The sequence below is a fragment of the Mobula hypostoma genome, chromosome 22, assembly GCF_963921235.1.
Source record: "Mobula hypostoma chromosome 22, sMobHyp1.1, whole genome shotgun sequence".
NCBI lineage: Eukaryota > Metazoa > Chordata > Chondrichthyes > Myliobatiformes > Myliobatidae > Mobula > Mobula hypostoma.
Window position 1 is genome coordinate 3,994,756 of NC_086118.1, and position 15,481 is coordinate 4,010,236.

At 45.6% G+C, this 15,481-nt stretch overlaps 1 protein-coding gene across 3 annotated transcripts in view; it reads right to left on the reverse strand.

The window, feature by feature from the left end:
- Positions 1 to 15,481, reverse strand: part of LOC134336598 (ras-related protein Rab-37-like) — a 306,886-nt gene that overhangs the window by 32,902 nt on the left and 258,503 nt on the right. The gene's annotated exons all lie outside the window — the stretch shown is intronic.

Below are 15,481 nucleotides of genomic sequence, written 5' to 3' on the forward strand. Positions count from 1 at the left end.
GTGAGGATTGTGAGCAGGGCTGAGTGTATGGCTGGTGTGGGGACTCTGGACTGGGTGTATAGCCGAAGTGGGGACTCTGGACTGGGGTGCGGTCTGTGGGATGGGTGTATAGCTGGTGTGGGGACTCTGGACTGGATGTATAGCTGGCATGGGGACTGGGCTGGGTGTATGGCTGTTGTGGGGACTGGGCTGGGGTGAGTGCAGGGCTGAGGTGGGGACTGTGGGCTATGTGTATGGCTGGTGTGTGGACTGAGCTGGAGTGGGGACTCTGGGCTGGTGTGGGGACTGAGCTGGTAAGGGGACTCTGGGCTGGTGTGGAGACTGAGCTGGAGTGGGTACGCTGGGCTGGGGTGGGGACTGTGGGCTGTGTGTATGGCTGATGTGTGGACTGAGCTCGGGTGGGGACTCTGGGCTGGTGTGGAGACTGAGCTGGGGTGGGGACTCTGGGCTGGTATGGGTACTTTGGACTGGTATGGGTACTCTGGGCTGGGTGTATGGCTGTTGTGGGGACTGGGCTGGGATGGGTCTGTGCGCTGGGTGTATGGCCAGGGTGGGCACTCTGGGCTGAGCTGGGGTGGGGACTCTGGACTGGGTGTATAGCTGATGTGGGGACTCTGGGCTGGGGTGGGGACTCTGGACTGGGTACTCTGGGCTGGGTGTATGGTTGTTGTGGGGACTGGGCTGGGATGGGTCTGTGGGCTGGGTGTATGGCCAGGGTGGGTACGCTGGGCTGAGGTGGGGACTGTGGGCTGTGTGTATGGCTCGTGTGGGGACTGAGCTGGAGTGGGGACTCTGGACTGGTGTGGAGACTGAGCTGGGGTGGGGACTCTGGGCTGGTATGGGTACTCTGGGCTGGGGTGGGGACTGTGGGCTGTGTGTATGGCTGATGTGGGGACTCTGGGCTGGTGTGGAGACTGAGCTGGGGTGGGGACTCTGGGCTGGTGTGGGGACTGAGCTGGAGTGGGGACTCTGGACTGGTGTGGAGACTGAGCTGGGGTGGGGACTGTGGGCTGTGTGTATGGCTGATGTGGGGACTCTGGGCTGGTGTGGAGACTGAGCTGGGGTGGGGACTGTGGGCTGTGTGTATGGCTGGTGTGGGGACTGAGCTGGTATGGGGACTCTGGGCTGGTGTGGGGACTGAGTTGGTATGGGGACTCTGGGCTGGTGTGGAGACTGAGCTGGGGTGGGGACTCTGGGCTGGTATGGGTACTCTGGGCTGGGGTGGGGACTATGGGGTGCAGAGCCACAGGGGTCAGAAACATTGGGCAGGTCCGTGGCTAAAGCTGGGGTCTAAGGTTCTTGTGAATTTCCTGTTCCCAGTAAACTCACTAGATTCATTGGACAATTTGTTGTACTATTGTGTAACATGTAAAAGGGTGCAGAAGTAAAGTATTAATAGGAGCAATATCCTATAATCTGGTATATATGAGAGTCTGGCACCTCCAAAGCCCCTAGGATCTTTACCAAACAGCACCACATGATTCCTATGCCCAATAGCTTGTTCAAGCACTTTACTACTGAAGTTGCCACTGTTACCATGAATGATAACAGTTTTATTTGGTTTAACACCAGGAGTGACAGTGTTGTTCTCTGTTAATGAAGGCACATCTTCTTTCTCAGGTAAAATTCTACATCATTATGGCCCAGTCTTCACTAGACCTGTGCTTTTGAAGCTATACTCACCTGTTTTCCCCTCTACCTTCTGGGAAGAGATACAGAGCATTAAGGACAAAAACAAAGAGACTCCTTAACAGCTTCTACCCACAAGCAGTGAAATGTATAACACCCCCTTCCCTTCTCCTGCCCCCCTCCTAAGACGGCGGCAGCTAAATGCATCACACTTCCAGGAATGGCAGGTGTGCAATAGTCCTACCCCCCTCATCCATATATTATTAATTTTGGACTGCACTCCTGAGGTTTCAGAGTTTATTTTATGTATATATTCTTTGTCATGCTGCAAAACGTTGAGCTGCTAAACTGTGTTTCATTGCTCCACAACAATGACAATAAAGATCTTCTTCTTCTTCTTCTTCTCCTTAATTGTTCATCTGCTAATGGCATCAGTGTACTGGTGGCTAAGTAAAGGGTCACATTTAAACCATAAGACCATAAAACATAGGAGCAGAATTAAGCAATCTGGCCCATTGAGTCTTCTCTGCCATTTAATCATGACATCCGTTTTCCTCTCAGCCGCAATCTCCTGCTTTCTTCGCCCATTGCTTTATGTCCTGACTAATCAAGAATCTATCAACCTCTGCCTTAAATATACCCATTGACTGGCCCATTATAGTGTCCTGTGGCAAAGAATTCCACAGATTCACCACACTCTGGCTAAAGAAATTCCTCCTCATCTCTGTTCTAAATAGATGTCTCTCTATTCTGATGCTGTGTCCTCTGGTATTAGACTCCCCCACGATAGGAAATGTCCTCTCCACATCCACTCCATCAAGGCCTTTCAACATTTGATAGGTTTCAATGAGATTGCCCCCTCCTTTTTCTAAATTCCCGTGAGTACAGGCTCAGAGCCATCAAATGCTCCTCATCAAAAGGCTCTTTTGATCCCAGAATAATTTTCATGAATGTCCCTTGACCCCTCTCTAATGTCAACACATCCTTTCTTAAAGGGCCCAAAACTGCTCACAATACTCCAAGTGAGGCCTCAACAATAACTGATAAAGCTTCAACATTACATCCTTAATTTTATATTCTAGTCCTCTTGAAATGAATGCTAACATTGCATTTACCTTCCTCACCACTGACTCAACTTGAAAATTAACCTTTAGGAAATCCTGCACAAGGACTCCCAAGTTCCTTTGCACCTTCGGGTTTTAAATTTTCTCTCCATTTTGAAAATAGTCTTCTACCAAAGTGCATGATTATTCACTTCCCAACACTGTGTTCCATCTGCCACTTCTTGCCCATTCTCCTAAGCTGTCTAAGCCCCTCTGTAACCTCTCTGCTACCTCAAAATGACCTGCCCCTTCACCTATCTTTGTATTATCTGCAAACTTGGCCACAAAGCCATCAACTTATTCCCACACCTTGTCTCCTGCCAATCAGCCAATGCTTTATCTGTATTCGTATCTTTCCTGTAATACCACGGGCTCTTATCTTGTTAAGCAGCCTCATGTGTGGCACCTTGTCAAAGGCTTACTGAAAATCCAAGTACACAACATTCGCCGATTCTCCTTTGTCTATCCTGCTTGTTATTTCCTCAAAGAATTCCAACAGATTTGTCCCTTAAGGAAACCATGCTGACTGTGGATTATTTTATCATATGCTTGTGACTATCCTGAAACCACACCCTGAGCCACACATTTACAAGGACGTTGGTGAACTCAAGAGCCAGCTTCAAACCAGATGGAATATTTTAATGCAGTAGGAGTGTAAGGTTTTCCCAGCACAATTAAAACAAGAGCTGTAGTCTGTTAAGGGTGGTTGCCAACTCCACTGAAGTCTTTCTTCCCTTTTGACCATAATCTTCCAGGCTGAGCATGCTGGGAGCTAATAAATCAGACTACCCCACTTTCGAAGGTTCTCCTATTGGTCTCTACAAATAAGGATCCTGACTCCATTCTATTAAACTTGCCATCTTCTGCTCCCTTTTGAGTGAAGAGTTTGTAGTACTCCCCTGAGGGCCAGCTTTTCTTACCAGACTAAACCACTGGCCAACTTTATCAGCACCCATCCAGACACATTATTTTAGTTATGGTAGCCACGGTTCCTGCATGGCCCCCAGCTATGCCTGTCTTTCTGCTGGCTACACGGAACAGTCCATGTTCCAAGCCTTCCTATGTAATGCTCTTTCTGTGCTGTATTGATGACTGCATTGGTGTAGCTTCATGCACCCATGCTGAGATCGTCAATTTCATCAACTTTGTCTCCAACTTTCACCCTGCCCTTAAATTCACTTGGTCCATTTTTGACGCCTCTCTACACTCTCTTGACCTCTCTAGAGACATACTGTCAACTGATATCCTTTATCGATTCCCATGGCTATCTTGACCACAATTCCCACCCTATCTCCCATAAAAATGCTATTCCTTTTTCTCAGTTCCTTCACTCCACTGCATCTGTTCTCAGCTTGAGTCTTTTCTTTCAAGAACATCAGAGATGCCCTCCTTCTTCAGAGAACAGGATTTCCTTTCCTCCATCTCACCGCCATTTCCTGGGCATTTGCACTCACCACATCTTCCTGCTGTCTTAAAAGGAATGGAGTTGCATTTGTCCTTACTTACCATCCCATAAGCCTCTGCATGCAACACATCATTCTCCACAGAGAGAATGGTGTGGAGAGAGAAAAACAAATAAAAAATAAGAAAATAGCGTTCAGAACTGAAGTTTTACCAAAGTGAGTCCATGAGCGCAAAGCCAGTCATCAATGCAGCAAGAGCAGGACAGAGACCCAGTTCAGCACTGAGCCAAGTAAGCTTGGTGGGGCAGTGAGCAGAATCATCCTACCCCTCACCTCTGGTCCCAGTCCTGGCCTCAGTCCCATCTCCTATCTTGGGAGGTGGATATTGCACTGACAATGGAGTTTTATTCATCATTTTACCAGTTAGTCTTTGAACAGATCCAAACTAGAGACAGAAGGAGCTCTTATCGGAAAGAGCTTCATTTTGTTTACCTGAAACCCACTACATACACCCTACCGCTTATCTTTTAAATGCTCAGAAACAATATCCCAAAATGCTATTTTCTGAATCTATCCAATTTGCATTTGAAAGAATCAATACTAATTGATTCCACTATCTCCCTTGGAAGCCTGTTGTTTAGATTGGCCTTTCATTCACTCAGATGTTTTTTCTGTGGGTTAGTTTTGCATTTAACCTCTTCACCATAGACTCTGGTTCTTTTGCTCCAAGCCAAGTAAACATGGGCTTAATGTTCTCCATTCTTAAGGCTAAACTTCACAAGCTTTGTTATGTGTTCTGTTGAAATCAGAAGAAACAGGAGTGGGCCACCTGATCTTAATCTTCACACCACTTTGTGCCCTCTTTCCGTACCCCTAATTTAAACATATGTCAATGTCCACCTTGAATGTCATAGCAGAAATTTCTCACCTCTTTAAGTGGGTGAACTTTGAAACTATGCCCCAGGCTCTAGATATTCCACATGGGGGAAAATACCCTCTCAGCATCCACCTCAGCAATCCCTGTTAGAATCTGATAAAGTTCACCTCCGATCCTTCTAAACTCCAGTGAATAGATCACTAATCTGTTCAACCCTTTGATACGTCACCCCTCCATTCCAGGAATCAAGCAAGTGAACCTTCTCTGCACAGTCTCCAATGCAACTGTCTCCTTCTTTAAACTTGGGTACATATGAAGTCTCATCAAAACCTTCCCACTTTAATAATCCACATGTTCCCTCAAAAAAAGCCAACATTCCTCTTCACCCTTCCAATTCCTTACTGCAGTGGCATGCTAGCCTTTGTGTTATGCACCACATTCCCTTCTGCCAAAATGTTTAGCAATCTTATTCTGCTTAATTAATAATTTGCTTTCTCACTCATTCTTCTAAAGTGAGTGTACATCCTCACATTTCCCCACACTACACTCCATCTGCCTGTCTGTTTAATCTCTTTCTATTCTGTTACAGTGCCCCTTCCGTTTCACTAATCCACAAATCTGACCACAGCCCTCTTGATCCATTCATCTATTTATGTTTCAGTTTTTCTTCTTACGTCACCCACTACCTGCTCCCTGAAGTATCTCATTCCTTGTTTACAGTTGGGGGTGGGGAGGGGGGTGGTGGCAGCAATTCTGTGTCATTCCCTCTTATCAGCCGGGCTGATTTCACAGTTCACCCCTCCGCTGAGTTTCTGTCACTGAGATAAACTCTCTGGGGAACCTCTGCCACCTTTGCTGGTCAGAGCTTCCATCTTTCCTGAATCACATGTTCTGGCTCATCAGCACTACCCTCATTCAGTGCAGACATCTCTGTGGTCTGGGCATGTCTCATTCTTACAGAGAGAGCAGAGAACGTGAGGCTGTCGATTGCTTTTCTAGCAAGAACGGTTGGGGATTTAACCTCTTCTGACCCCTGCAGTGTGATTCAGCGAATCAATTAAAGAGGTTAACGTAATAGTTTGTTCATCAAAATGTCACAATTTTCATAATGGGGCTGAGGATTAATAAGTCTCATCAATAACTCCCCATGTAATTGCTCAATTAAGTTCCAAGTGGCATTTAACAGAATATAAAAGTGTACAGAGGTCACCTCTGTAGAGCCATGGTAAATGTGAGCTAACAGTAGTCTCTCTTTCAAAGTTAATTTGTTATGCCGAGTTAATTCAGATGCATTAATGTGTCATGTGTCATAATGTGACAGATGAAGAGAAACACTACAGCTGTTAACTATCAAACTGATGGACACTTCTCTCTCTCAAAATACAATTTCTAAATTAAACATTAGCAATAACAAAGTAAGACTGACATGTTTATAAAATGCTCTTCTAGCCTGAAGCTAGCCAAATATTTTATAGTTATTTACTTTTGAGGTGGAGTCACCACCTAAATACACAGAGAAGCTCTCACAAGCAGTGATGTGGCAGTGACCAGGTTGCTGGTCGGGGATACATGTGTAGACTGTGATATTAGGATAACTTCCCTACTCTTCTTTGAGACAATGCCACATGATTTCTTCTTGTATTTATTTGCCAGGATAGCTGGGGTTTTGGTTTTGACCAGTGGTCACGATGAGTCCATTCTCAGGTTGGAGGACCAACACATCATATTTCATCTAGGTAGCCTCCAACCTGATGGCATGAACATCGATTTCTCCAACTTATGGTATTTTTCCTCTCCTCTTTGTGTTGGGCACATGGCCAAGTGGTTAAGGTGTTCATCTAGTCATCTGAAGGTCACTAGTTCAAGCCTCAGCTGTGGCAGCGTGTTTGTGTCCTTGAGCAAGGCACCTAACCCCACATTGCTCTAGTGTTTGTGCGAGGAGTGGCGCCCACTCAGACTTCCAATCTGCGCCTTGTAAGGCATGAAAACGCCCAACGCAGGCCTCTCATAGTCTGAGTTGATGTTCCCTCCCCCGCCCCTCCTCTTTCCCCCTTCTCCCTTCTTCATTGCCCTGTTCTGGCCTCTTATCTCTTCTCCTTACCTGCCTGCAATCCTTCCCTTTCTCCTATGACCTACTCTCCTCTTCTATCAGATTCCTCCTTCTCCAGCCCTTTGGCTTTTCCACTCACCAGCTCCCAGCTTATTTCGTCCCCTTCCCCCACCTACCTGACTTCATCTCTCACCTTCCAGCTTGTCCTTCTTTCCAACTTCTTATTCTGGCATTTGAACCCTTCCTTTCCAGTCCTGATGAAAAGTCTCAGCCCGAAATGTTGACTATCATTTCCAAAGATGCTGCCTGACCTGCTGAGTTCCTCCAGCATCTTATGTGTGTTGCTTTGGGTTTTGTTTGAGTATCTTATTGGAATGGTGGCACTGAAGAATAAGCCCAGGTTGAATTCTACTACAGTGAGGCATGGACATACAAATTTAGATTCTGCCTGGCTGCCACTTTGAAGCAATATGAGTGCTATCATCATACAGCAGGCCAATTAGCCCACCATATCCATGACCATAAAGTGCCATCTATACTAATCCCATTTTGCAGGTGTGTAGCCTTTTCAGCCTTAGTGAATCAAGTGCTCGTTTAGAGATTATAGTTGTAATTTTCTTTCCTTCCCTCTTTGATTGAGTTGTCAATCCTCTGCCTTGGCTCCTCACCCAACTGAACTGAATGGGGCAAAGTACAACAGTAACCTATCTTACCAACCCCAATTCCCCTGAGACATGCTGCTTCGAGGGTCAGCACGTAGGGTGCAGGATACTGCTGATCTTAGTTTGTTGCATTAGGAAGGGCTCTCATGCTCGGGGAGAGGAGACTTCATCTACTTTCCCCTCAGCTGCCAGGAGTAGGCAGTGTAGATACAGAGATTTGCTTACATTGCAGTCTTCTCCAAAATACAGGCGATCAGACATTTTATTCATATCTGACGGGGACCCTGCTGGCAATGTGCTGCCAGAAGCACCTGGCTCTAACCCTGCAGTCTCTGTGACCCCTTTGCACAGAGAATATGCCTCTGCATGCATTTTCCTCACCAGCCTGTTTTGGAAGCCTTCACCCATCCTGCTCTCATACATTGTTACAGCTGTTCAGGAGGATTTAAACTAATTTGGCAGGGGGATGGAAACCAGAGTGATAGGGCTGACAAACAGAGGAGGTGTGTAGTGAGACTGCTAGCAAGGATAGGCTAATGATAGGAAAAAAAATTCAGTCAATCGGATGTTGCAATGTAAAAGGGGGCAAAATCAAAAAGGATGATGAATACAGGACTGAAGGGGTTATATTTGAATGCGCGCAGTTTTCAGAATAAGCTGGATGAACTTGTAGAACAGTTACAGATTGGCATATATGACATTGTGGGCATCTCTGAAGATTATAGCTGGGAATTTAACATCCAAGGATACACATTGTATCAGGACAGGCAGATAGGTGTGGCTCTGTTGGTAAAAAATGAAATCAAATGCTCAGAAAGAGGTGACATAGGAGGTAAAATATCATTGTGGGTAGGGCTAAGAAACTGCAAAGGTGAAAAGAGCCTGCTGGGAGTTAGATACAGTAGCAAAGATGTGGGCTACAAATTTCAATGGGAGATAGAACATGCATTTCAAAAGGGCAGTGTTACAATAGTCAAGGTAGATTTAAATGTGCAGGTAGACTGGGAAAATCAGGTTGGTGCTGGATCCCAAGAAGGGATATTTGTAGAATCCTCCAAGATTAGGTGTTGTACAATGAACTGGAATTGATTAGCGAGCTTAGGGTAAAGGAAACCTTAGGGGCCAGTGATCATAATATGATAGAATACACCCTGCAGTTCGAGAGGGAGAAGCGAAAGTAATGTTACAGTGTAGTAAAGGGAATTACAGAGGCATGAGAGGGGAGATGGTCAAAATTGATTGGAAGAGCATACCAGCTGGGATGATGGCAGAGCAGTAATGGCTAGAATTTCTGGAAGCAATTCAGAAGGCGCAGGATCCCAATGAAGAAGTATTCTAAAGGAAGGTTGACGCAAGTGTGGCTGACAAGAGACATCAAAGCCAACATAAAAACCAAAGGGAGAGCAAGTAATAGAGCAAAAATTAGTGGAAAGTTAAAGGATTGAGAAGCTTCTAAAAACCAGGAGGCAATTAATGAAGTCATAAAGAAGGAAAGGAATGTGAAGGTAAGCTATCCAGTAACATTAAAGGGGATACCAAAAGTTTCTTCTGATATATAAAGAGTAAAAGAGAGGGGAGAATAGATATCAGACTGCTGGAAAATGATGCTGCAGGGGTACAGGGAAATGGAGGACAAACTGAATAAGTATCTTGCATCAGTTTTCTCTGTGGAAGACACCAGCATCATGCTGGACGTTCAAGACTGTCACGGGGAAGAAGTGACTGAAGTTGTTATTACTAAGGAGAAGGTGCTTGGGAAATTGAAGGGTCTGAAGGTAGATGAATTAGTTGATCCAGATGAACTACACCCAGGGTTTTGAAAGAGATGGCTTAGGAGATAGTGGAGACATTAAAAATGATCTTTCAAGAATCAATAGATTTTGGCATGGTTCCGGAGGAGTGGAAAATTGCAAATGTCACTCCACTCTTCAAGAAGGGAGAGAGGCAGAAGAATGGAAATTTATAGGTCAGTTAGACTGACCTCAGTGTGTGGGAAGATGTTGGAGTCGATAGCTAAAAATGTGGTTTCAGGGTCATTGGAGGCACATGATAAAATAGGTCAAAGTCAGCATGGTTTCCTTAAGGGAAAATCAGTTGGAATTCTTTGAAAAAAAAAAGCACGATAGCTAAAGGAGAATTGGTGGATGTTGGGTACTTGGATTTTCAGAAGGCATTTGACAAGGTGTCACAATGCTGCTTAACAAATAAACAGTCCATGGTATTACAGGGAAGATACTAGCACAGATAGAGCATTGGATGACTGGCAGGAGGCAAAGAGTGGGAATAAAGGGAGCCTTTTCCGATTGGCTGCTGGTGACCCTTGGTGTTCTGCAGTTGTTTATGTTGGGAGCAATTCTTTTTACATTATACGTCAAGGATTTGGATGACAGAATTGATGGCTTTGTGGCCATGCTTGTGGATGATACAAAGACAGGTGGAGGGGCAGGATGTGTTGAGGAAACAGAGGCTGCAGATGGACTTAGACAGATTAGGAGAATGGGCAAAGGGGTGGCAGATAGAATATAGTATTGGAAGTGTGTGGTCATGCACTTTGGTAGAAGAAATGAAAGTGTAGACTCTTTTTTAAATGGAGAGAAAAATACTAAAATCTGAGGGGCAAAGGGACTTGGGAGTTTTCATGCAGGATTCCCTAAAGGTTAATTTGCAGGTTGAGTTGGTGAGGAAGGCAACTGCAATGTTAGCATTCGTTTCACGAGGACTAGAGTGGATGTGGATGTGGATGTGGAGAGGACATTTCTATGTTGGGGGAGACTTAGATCAGAGGACACAACTTCAGAATAGAGGGACGTTAATTTAGAATGAAGATGAGGAGGAATTTCTTTAGCCAGAGTGTGGTGTATCTGTGGAATTTGTTACCACAGGTGTCTGTAGAGCCGAAGTCATTGGATATATTTAAGGTAGAAGTTGATAGATTCTTGATTAGCCAGGACATGAAGGGTTATGGAGAGAAGGCAGGAGATTGGGGCTGAGAGAAAAATCGATTGACCATGATGAAATGGCGGAGCAGATCCAATGGGTCAAGTGGCTCCCATATCCTATGGTCCTATAGCTCCATTCATTCAATAGCATGGAGCATGTTTGCTTTATTAGCGATCACTTTAAGTGCTGTTTACAAAGACTGTACGTGTGGACAAATGAGGCATCATCAATATGGGATGTCAATGGCAGTTTTAGCTCAGAGATATTCAGGGCGGGCCAATCTGTGAACTTTGCCATTGAAGCCCTTGTTTTCTGTGCACTCTTTATAAACACCATCATAATGATGCATTGGGTGTTTTAACAGCAGGGAAAAATATGCAGCAATTTCCAGGCCAAACCTGATGACAAAGGGCTTCAACCTCAGAGAGTGGCTAGTGAGTTTCCTCTCCTTTCTCCCTGGGTTACTTGCTAGTGGCCATATCTTCATGTCAGGAGGTTGTGTTCCCTCATGCCCAGTGTGGTGCTGAGGGAGTGCTGCACAGTGGGAGGTACTATGTTTTGAAGATGACCTCGGCTACCTACTCAGGCACTATTCTTAAGGAGAACAGGTATGTTCTACAATAATTATCTCATCTCTCAGCTGCTCTCAGTCACCTAGATCATTATCACATTGCAATCTGAGGAAGTTTACCTCCTGCTGTGTTGTCTATCTGACAACAGGAAGGACAGCATTAAAACACATCTCAATCTTTCTGAGAAGGAGGATGCTATACCATTGCATTGTTTCTGTTCTCTAGGCACAGTGATTTACTCGTCTCTACTGCCCACATCCAACTGAGGCCCTCAAGACGAGGCTGAGGTCACCTTCTAACCCACCCAGAGTCCATCTGATAACAGAACAGTACAGCATTGTACGGACCCTTTGTCCCACAATGTTGTGCCGACCTATACAAACCTACTCCAGAGTCAATTGAACCCTTTCCTCCTACACAGCCCATAACCCTCCATTTCTCTGACATTTTCTGACAAGAGAGCTTTTGGTACATTGGCCTTTATTAATCAAAAGTATTGAGTATAAGAGTTGGAATGTTATGATGAGGTTGTATAAGGCATTGGTGAGGCTGAATTTGGAGTATTGTGTTCAGTTTTGGTCACCAAATGACAGGAAGGATATAAATAAGGTTGAAAGAGTGCAGAGAAGGTTTACAAGGTTGTTTCCGGGACTTGAGAAACTCAGTTACAGGGAAAGATTGAATAGGTTAGGACTTTATTCCCTGGAGCGTAGAAGAATGAGGGGAGATTTGATAGAGGTATATAAAATTATGATGGGTATAGATAGAGTGAATGCAAGCAGGCTTTTTCCACTGAGGCTAGGGGAGAAAAAAACCAGAGGACATGGGTTAAGGGTGAAGGGAGAAAAGTTTAAAGGGAACATTAGGGGGTCTTCTTCACACAGAGACTGGTGGGAGTGTGGAATGGTCTGCCAGATGAGGTGGTAAATGTGGGCTCACTTTTAACATTTAAGAAAAACTTGGACAGGTACATGGATGGGAGGTGTATGCAGGGATATGGTCCAGGTGCAGGTCAGTGGGACTAGGCAGAAAAATGGTTCGGCACAGCCAAGAAAGGCCAGAAGGCCTGTTTCTGTGCTATAATGTTCAATGGTTCTATTCATGTGCCTGTGAGTCTCTTATACACACAGTTGCCTCTTTATTAGGTGGAGGAGGTATACTGTCTGGACCTAATAAAGTGGCCACTGAGTGTATTTTTGTGATCTTTTGCTGTGTAGCCCATCCACGTTAAGGTTTAAAATGTTGTGTTCTGAGATCCTGTGATTATTTGACCTACTATGCCTTCCTTTCTCTTGAACCAGTCCGACCATTCTCCTCTGACCTCTCTCATTAACAAAGTGTTTTCACCCACAGAACTTCTGCTCACTCACTGGACTTCTTTTGTTTTGTTTTTCACACCATTCTCTGTAATCTCCGCTGTTTTATGTGAAAATTCCAAGATATCAGCAGTTTCTGAGATACCCAAACCACCTTATGTGGCAACAACAATCATTCCACAGTTACAGTCACTTAGATCACATTTCTTCCCCTTTCTGGTGGTTGTTCAGACCTCTTGACCATGCTTGCATGCTTTTATGCAATGAGTTGCGACCACACGATTGGCAAATCAGATATTTGAAATAATGAGCAGAAGTCAGATGTACCTAATAAAGTGGCCACTGACTGTATGTCCCAATCGTATCTGCCATTAAATTCTCCTTCCATCTACCCATCTATCATTTTCCAGCTTTTGCTCCAACCCCTTCCCCTCACCTCTTTACAGTGACTAACTCCTCCCTCCATCTGAAACATCAGCTGCCCATTTCCCCACAGATGCTGCCTGACCTGCTGAGTTCCTTCAGATTCCAGCATCTTCATTCTCTTGTGACTCTGAAGATCTCAGTAATTTGAGAGAGATTTGCTGGTTCTTACCGCCTCGAGAGAGGCTTCTCAGAGTTCCCATACCACCTAAGGTACCCAGTTTGTCCTCCTAACTCGTTCTTTGTGCAGGATTCACCTCATGGCCATGAGGTGTGAGGAGTGGCCCTTTTACACAACGTATATGAATAACCACAAGGGAATTTAGATCACTCATTCACCTTGGCTTGATTGTCGACACTTGTTTGCTAAGTGGTGTTGCATGAAAAGGTTAAATCTGCTGCCTTCTACTTCATTCAGCTTGACCCATGGTTGTCATGGTGATCTAATGCTGGCTTACAAGCAGCTCACCAGTATCACTTAACTCTCACTTGGCAAAGTGCAGAACAGATTCAGGTGAGCTGGTTACAGGCTGCTGCCTGTTAACCATTGTGTACATTTATCCCCAAGTCCTGAGCTGACAGGTGGCCAAGGTTTGAATCAAGTTTCAAACCCACCACCCTCCCTTAAGTTAGTGATATCTTTGCCAATGAACTAACAAATGCCTGGCAATCAAGCCAAGCAGAATGAGTGATTTAAATCTGAGGCGTGGAGCTATTTATAAAGAGACCACTGCGGAAACTATATACTGTGAGATGAATCCTGCACAGAGTCAGGTGGACAAACTGGGTGCCTTGGTGGTATAAAAACTTTGAGGAGCCTCTCTTAAGTCAGTGAGAATCAGCAAATGTCTCTTAAGTCAGTGAGATCTTTGAGCCACAAGAAATCTGGAGCTAAAAAATAAGCCGTTGGAGGAACTCAGAGGGTCAGTCAACATCAGTGGAGGGAATTGGACAGTGACTGCTTCGGGTTTCGGGTTAAGACCCTTCAGCTGGACTGCAAGTGTAAAGGGGAGATAGCCAATGTAAAGGAGTGAGGGAATGGATGGGGCAAGAGCTGACAGGCGATATGGGTGGATTCAGGTCAGCGGGTGATAGGCACTGGGGGAGAGAAGGATGGGGATCTTCAGAAGCTGAGAAGTGATGGGTGGGGGCAACAAAGAGCTGCAGGATGGAATCTGTTTGCCGATGAAGGCAGGTGAAGAGTGGAATCAAATAATAGAGGTGGGGAGGCAGATGGTTCAGCAGGAAAGGGGCAGAGGGATGGACAGCTGGAAAGATAGAGGTTGGGAAAGAGACAGGGTAATGGGGGATGCTGGGGGGCTGGGTGTTGGAAGACCTTGATGAGCCAGGGGAGGAAAAGGAACGGGGGGAGCAGGTTACTTGAAACTGGAGAATTCAATGTTCATGGCGTTGGGTCCCAGGTGGAATAAGAGATGCTGAACCTGTAGTTTACATTTTGGCCTTAGTGGAGGAGGCAGACGACAAGCACCTTGGTGTGGGAATGGAGCTAAAATGGCCAACAACCGCGAGGGCCAGAAGGTCGTGTAGGTGATCAGCAAAGCAGCTGTCCAGCTTACAACTGGTCTCACCTATTACAGAAGAGGCATATTGGGAGCACTGAATGCAGTAGATGAGGCTGCAGAAGGTGCAGGTAAATGTTTGCCTCACCTGCAAGCACGAGGAAATCTGCAGGTGCTGGAAATTCAAGCAACACACATAAAAATTGCTGGTGAACGCAGCAGGCCAGGCAGCATCTATAGGAAGAGGTACAGTCGACGTTTCGGGCCGAGACTCTTTGTCAGGACTAACTGAAAGAAGAGTCTGATATGTCTATTCACGGCTTCCTCTACTGTCAAGATGAAGCCACACTCAGGTTGGAGGAACAACACCTTATATTCCGTCTGGGTAGCCTCCAACCTGATAGCATAAACATTGACTTCTCTAACTTCTGCTAATGCCCCACCTCCCCCTCGTTATTTATTTATTTATTTATTCAATCTGGTATTTATTTATTTATCCTCTCTCTTTTCTCCCTCTGTCCCTCTCACTATACTCCTTGCCCATCCTCTGGGTTCTTCCCCCCCCCCTTGTCTTTCTCCCTGGGCCTCCTGTCCCATGATCCTCTCATATCCCTTTTGCCAATCACCTGTCCAGCTCTTGGCTCCATCCCTCCCCCTCCTGTCTTCTCCTATCATTTCGGATCTCCCCCTCCCCCTCCCACTTTCAATCTCTTACTATCTCTCTTCTTTCAGTTAGTCCTAACGGAGGGTCTCGGCCTGAAACGTCGACTGTACCTCTTCCTATAGGTGCTGCCTGGTCTGCTGCATTCACCAGCACTTTTTGTGTGTGTTGCTCACCTGCAAGGACTATTTAGGTGGTGAGGGAGGAGGTGTACGGACTGAAGTTTCACCTCATACGGATGCAGGGTACAGTGCTTGGGGAGAGGGAGGAGCAGGGGAGGAAGAGGTATGGGTGGGGAGGGATGAGAGAACCAGAGAGTCACAGA